Source organism: Hipposideros armiger, unplaced genomic scaffold, assembly GCF_001890085.2.
Source record: "Hipposideros armiger isolate ML-2016 unplaced genomic scaffold, ASM189008v1 scaffold_214, whole genome shotgun sequence".
NCBI lineage: Eukaryota > Metazoa > Chordata > Mammalia > Chiroptera > Hipposideridae > Hipposideros > Hipposideros armiger.
In genome coordinates, this window is record NW_017731564.1 from 1,165,240 (window position 1) to 1,172,334 (window position 7,095).

The 7,095-nt window shown below is 38.8% G+C and overlaps 1 pseudogene; it reads right to left on the reverse strand.

Moving 5' to 3' along the window:
• Positions 1 to 247: 247 nt before the first annotated feature.
• LOC109388983 (intersectin-1 pseudogene) lies at positions 248 to 1,128 on the reverse strand (annotated as a pseudogene).
• Positions 1,129 to 7,095: the final 5,967 nt, after the last annotated feature.

The window sequence follows — 7,095 nt, forward strand, 5'->3', positions numbered from 1 at the left end:
GAGTGAGAGAATTTTATTACTTCTGTGCAGAAGAGGTGTTTTCAGAACGATCATACAGGTAAAAATAAAATTTAATATGGAACAAAATAAGGTAGCAAAACAAGAAACAGCCAAACATTGTTCTAATGACATGAGAATGCAACATTGTTATTTGAATTCACACTGATTTCTTTTGCTGTTTCTGTATCTCTTCTTTCTCTATCTTTTTCTTTCCTTCATTGTTTCCCTTCGCATGCATTTTTTCCCCTCACTTCTTATTGGGTTCTGCAGTTCTTTCTCCAGCTCTTTCCTCCTGCCCACCCCCCCAATCGCTAAACATTTTGCCTTTCGCTTCCTTCATAATGAATGAGCCTGTGAAAGCAAGGGTCTTTAGCTGATTATTGAAAATATCAATCTCCTGTAGTTTTGATCTAGTTTCTCAACTTCACTAAGTTGGTCTCGTAACTGCTGCCAAATTAGTTCTTTTGCTTCTAAGACTCTTTGGAATGTAAGAAGTGAATCTCTGTGCAAACTGTTTTGCTGAACATGTTTTAATTGGACATTGACCATTTGCTTTTCTGAAATAAGTGTTCCAAGAATTTACTGAGTCTCCTTTAATTGTTGCTGGAGATGGGTGATTTTGGCAATTCTCAAAGCTCTGCATTTGTTTGTATGCTCAATTTCTTGCCTTTGGGCAGTCAATTGACATCTGATATCTTGAAGTTTTCCTTCTAGTTGATTCTTTTTATCATTTAGACCTCTTAATTCAAATTCCAGTCTCTTTCTTTGCTTTCAATACAGCTATGTCTTCTTGTTCTTTGTTTCTTTGATTTCGTAGTTCTTGTGTTCGATTTTGTTCCCATTCAACTTTGTGTCTGGTAGCCTCTTGTCTCTCGATTTCTTTCCTCCTCTCTTCTCTCTGATGTCCTAGTTCCCACTGCTTGTCCAGTTGCTTCTCCAATTCCAGTTGTCCTTGGCGCTCCCACGCCTTCCTTTCCTGCTCTGCCGGCTCTAGCTTTTCTTCAAATGTCACAGGCAATTTCTTTTCTACTTGTTCACCTTCTAAAACTGGTTCCTCTGATCTACTGAGGTTGGGTTTATGGCAGATATACCACTGCCAGATCGAACCCTTCTAAAGGAAGGTGGAATGTATGAGGTGTGATCACAAAATATGGCGAATGTTTAAATAAAAAATGTGTTATAGTAAAAGACACATTGTCATGAATCCTCATCAAAATACTCCCCTTCGTTTTGAACACACTTATCTCATTGTTCTTGTCACTTTCTGAAGCAGTTCTGGAAGTCCTCTTTCATGAGTGTCTTTACTTCATCCTCCATCATGGCAATGCTCCGTGTCACACATTGTTTCTGGTACAGCAATTTCTATCAAATAAAAATATTACGGTGTGTCCTCATCCACCTTATTCCCTGGGCCTGGCACTGTGCAAATTCTGCCTTTTCCCCAAAGTCAAAATGACCATAAAAGGAAATGTTTTGAATTGATTGAGGGCATCGAGGCAGCCACACAGCTCAGCTAAAGACACTCACGAAAGAGGACTTCCAGAACTACTTCAGAAAGTGGCAAGAACAATGGGATAGGTGTGTTTGAAGCAAGGGGGAATATTGTGAGGGGGATTCATTTCAATGTGTCTTTTACTGTAATAGTTTTTTTAAAAAGATTTTATTGGGGAATTGGGGGAAGGGAACAGCATTGGGGAATCGGGGAAGGGGAACAGACAAGTTACTGTCCTTTTTGTCTTCAGTCTAGTTGTGAAGGAAGTCACTTCACTGGCCCATGTTAGTATTATCATTGCACTCTTCCTGGGTGAGGCAGTCGCTCGCCGGCCATTGGACAGCCACTCACGGTAGCTCACGGCAGCTCTCGAAAGCTTACGCCCGCTGCAGGCCAGCCCCACTGCCACCTACGCCATTGACGGTGACTCACGGTAGCCCAGTCCCAGATCGAGCTGTTGTTCAGCACCTTAGCTGTAGAGGGTGCAGCGTCACTGGCCCTCATGTGGTATCTGAACCGGGGCCCTGCTTCTCAGAGCTGGCATCCCAAGCCAACTCCTAAACAACACACCACTCAGCCGGCCCTGTAATACATTTTTTATGTAAACATTCACTATATATATTTTTTAATCACAGCTTGTATAACACGGGGAGCCCTGTTAGCTGGGGATAAACTGCTTCTGGGGAAACCGAAGATACAAGAATGGAGACGTCCTGACAACTGGACAGAGCCCATTGGCACTGGAGCAACAGCTGTTAAGTGACAGCGTGCTGGCGATATGTCCTAGCCAAATGCTGGTGCACTAGAAATAGCAACTGGTTGCTGTATCATGGCAGGGGCTACACCAGAGGGGAGTTGATATCCTTGTAGCTTCAGTTTGATAAGTTTTATGGCTACAGAAAACTCCACTTGATCCATTCTACCATCTTTATTCCTATCAGCTAGTGGCCGTCTCTGTGCTCAAACAGGTAGAGGTAACCCATACTGGGAAAAATTTAAAAGTTTCTAGCTTGATCACCAGCAATAAATCCAGAGACTGGCTTTAAACTATGGAACTGTTCCTCATGCTTTGCTCCTTCCTCTACAGTTATGGCCCAGATCTCAAGGCTGTCATCAAAAAGTGCTGGAAACTAGCGACAAATCAGCTGCAGCCCCGCACACCATCCCCCCCAACTCCCCACTCTGCGCATCTGGAGTTCTCGCTAGGGATTCTCCCACCAGCCATCATTTTACAGAGCAACCGAACTGTGCTCCCTTTCCACTCCTCATTTCTTCTCTGCTTCCTTCACTCACACCCTCGCTCCCCAAGAAGAGATATTTTAAATTGCACAAAAGATACATTTTCAATCCATAACTGCTGGAGATCTGCATTGTAAAGCTCACTAGCTACTTTTTCAAACAGTATCTGTGCTATTGTTTGCAGTCAAAAGCATTCTGATTTTAACATTCAGAACTCAGCAGCATGTTACAGTGCTCTTGTTCTTGTGAATGAAAGAAAAGCACTCCACAAACTCAGGGTGAATGCACTCACTCACATGAAAAACCTTGAGGCATCTTTCTCAGCTGGGATCTTGCCCTGATACTTAGTGGCTTATTGTGTGTGCAAAAAGGGTTAGAGAGGGGCTTGAGTCTAGGCAATATCTGATTTGCCTCACAAGAAAAAGTAAATTGTATTCAGAGAAAAGAACCGGACTGGCCGATGCTCTCTGAGCCTCAGTTTCCTCATCTCGTTGGTTCTGACAGTCTGTGATTTGCTCTTCCATTAGAAGGCACTCTTGAAAATTAGAATCATGCTACTCTGTACTTTATGTGTGCCAATAAACCACATAGGCAATATATGCTACATAACCATGTTCATAAAGAAATATGACTTTGAATGAAAACATTTCTTGTTGAAATAGTTTATACTAACTGCCTTTCAAATTAGTCTTAAAAAACTCACTACACAATTAACCCTTATAAATCTAATTATACATCTTCAGATTTACTTGGCCCCTTGAACCATCTTTAAATAACCAGCTTGCATGTATTACAGAATTGTACACTTGAAATCTACGTAACTTTGCTAACAATTGTCACTCCCACAAACTTTAATAAAAAAAATAATAACCAGGGCTGGCCGAGTGGCACGTTGGTTAAGAGTTCGCTTGGGAGCGCAAGCTCTGAGCAGCAGGGCCACTGGCTCAGACCCCACGTAGGCCAGTGACACTACCCTCTACAGCTAAGATGGTGAACAACAGCTCGACCTGGAGCTGGGCTTCTATGAGTCACCAGCGATGGCGTAGGCTGCAGTGGGCTGCCGTGAGCTACCATGAGTGGCTGGCAGCCAGCATGAGCGGCCGGCAGCTGGTGTGAGCTGCCATGAGCCACCATCCAATGTCTAGTGACTGATTTGCCTCAGCTGGGAAGAGCGCAATGATCACAATACCAACATGGGCCAGTGAAGCGACGTCCTCCACAACTAGACTGAAGAACAAAAGGACAGCAACTTGTCTATTCCCCTTCCCCGATTCTTCAACGCTGTTCTCTCCCCCAATTCCTCCAATAAAATCTTTGAAAAAATAATAACGATAACCAGCTTGCTAAAGGCACTATATATATCCCTATACTAAGTATTGAACCCACCCATCATATAATACCAGTTCAAACTTAACCCAACACAGAGAAGAGCTCTCAGATTTGCCCAGATTCCCTTGGTAAAAAAATTAGTGCTCTCTGTCTACTGAAAAATTAAACTTATAAAAGTATATAAAGAAATAGTCACTCACTCAACATCAAACATGGGGATGTTTTATCAAGGTAAGAATTTTACATTCAAATCTCATGCCTTATTTCCATTAAAACACTTAGTTTAACTTTTCAACAAAATTGAAGGTTGTTTTGCACCCCATATAATAAAGTGGCCAAGTATCAATTAACTGTGTAAGCAAACAGCCCTGTTTTGCACACACAAATTTATCATTGGCTCATGGCTCTTTGTAATAGATGGATTTTACCAGACTTCCACCATTTTAACCATTCTTCTTTTACATAATTGTAAAGTACACTTTTCAAAAGTGCCATATCTATATAATTCATATCCTGATAATATTGTCTTAGTAAACAATGGGGAAAATATTTTTGCCTAGCAAAAGAAATTCAAAATGTCATGTGAAATACCATCACTACAGGATTGATAATATCAAATGGCTATTTAGGACTTTTGCCTGCACAAAAGGCAAACTAAGCAATTCAGCCATCTCTACGAGTGAGGATAACTAAAATGTTATTAAAAATATTAAGAGCATCTTAAAAGATATAAAATATAAAGCATCGAAGAGCTAATCATATAGTTGGAAACTGCTAGCAACCCAAATCTCGGGGATGAATAGAACCTAGAAGAGACTGCACCACCATCTTAGCTCTAAGAGTATACTCCAATTCAATAGGAAGAGTAATGTGCAAAAGTAATTGCACATTCGGTGGCTTTTCAGGCCTAAAGCAACAAAAGTCAAAACCCAGGGCATATCAAAGTCAGGGACTCTGATCAGCTATCTCCCTTTTAAGTTAAAACACCAAAAGACCTTACTTCCAAAGTTAGGTAAAACAAAAACAATCTCTCACACTGAATTGCAACCCAGTTTTGCAACATCAGGGATGTCCAAGGAAACTCAACCTCAAGAATAGAAATAGAATGTATAATTTTGAAACCATTTGAGGGTTGAAAAATGGAATGAGATAAATCATCAGCCCAGTAGAAATGAAGAAAGAAAGGGAAAAACAAAATACAGACTAGGCAAGACAAATAAAAAGCTCAAAATAAAATGGTGGATTTAACCTAAATATATCAGTAGTTGCAATCAATGCAAATGGATGAGCTGTTCTAGTTACAAGAAAAGGATAATAAGACTGGATTAAAAAAAATACCAGCATTGGCTGTTTACAAGAAATAAATCTAAAGCATAATGATATCTAAAGGTTGAAAATACAAAGGCAGAGAAATGTATCATGCAAGCACTAAGAAAAGAAAGCTGTATTAATAGCTATATTGACTATATCAATATCAGATAAATTTTGCTTTTAGGCAAAATCATAGAGAAAGATGATCACTACCTAATGATAAAAAGTTTAACAAGCAAGCTTAAATAATCCCCAAACTGTACACAACTAATAGAAAAGTAAAACTACAGAAACCAAAATTTATCATAACTACAGGGAAAATTAGATCTACAATTATACTTGAATATTTTAACACATAACACTCAGTAATTGACAGAATGATCAACAAGGAAGAATACAGAAACATATTAACAATCTCATAAACAAAAATGACCTAGTGGAAATATTTATATCACTGTAGGAAACAATTAGAAAATATTCACTCATTTCAAGAAAATGTAGAATTTTTACCGAAAATAGTATGATATCGTGGGTCATAAAGCAAGCAAATTTTAGAACACTGAAACCTTATACAGCATGTTCTCTAACAACAGGACAATTAAGAGATAAATAAATTTTTTTATTTCAAAAAAACTAGAAAAACCCCCATATGGTAGAATATTAAGAAATACTCTTCTAAATAATAGTCAAAGAATAAATGATTATGGAAATTTTTAAATGTGGGGAACTAAAGTGCATTAGCAATAGTACATATCAAGACTTGTGATCTGCAGCTAAATCAGTAGGTAGAGAAAACTATATAGCCTTGACAGCATATGTTAGAAAAGAGGATAATTCTAAAATGAAGTTAAAAGTAAAAAAAGAGCAAGCCTCTACCCCACCCATGAAGTGGTTTCCCTAACAAGGCATGTGACCATCTGACACCCTACAAAATATTTAAATTATTAATTATATTCCCCGAACTGTCTTTCATACCCCTGTGGCAATATTGTAGTTACCTATTTATGCTGTCAATCACGGCACTGTACACCTGAAACTAATGTTGTATAATATTGTATGTCAACTATAAGTGAATATATATATATATATATATATATATATATATAGTCATGGGATGTGGAGTATAGTGTGGGAGTGGAGTCAAGGGAATTGTAATAGATGTATGATATTGGGGGGAAGTGGGTGGCAGATTGGGGGAGGGGGGTTGTCACTTCGAGAGGTAAAAAGTATAACTAGTACACTGTGTTGTACAGCTGAAACTAATTTTAAAAATGTTTATTTCACAAAAAAAATTGAAAAAGAACAAAACAACTTCCTAAAATAATAAAGACATGAAATAATGAAATAAAAAACCATAAAAATAGATTTTAAAAAAGCAAAACTTGCTTCTTGAAAAAAATGAACAAAATGTAACCTTATGGTGAGAGTGATTAAAAGTGAAAGCACATTATAAAATGCAAGAAATGAAAAGGGGACATGATGACAAATATGACATGAAAAATAAGATGTTATTAAGAATAACTTTATGGGCAACCAGATGGCTCAGTTGGTTAGAGCGCATGCTCTTAACAACAAAGTTGCCGGTTCGACTCCCCCATGGGATGGTGGGCTGCGCCCCTCAGCAACTAGATTGAAAGCAGTGACTGGACTTGGAGCTGAGCTGCACCCTCCACAACTAAGATTGAAGGACAACAACTTGACTTGAGCTGATGGTTCCTGGAAAA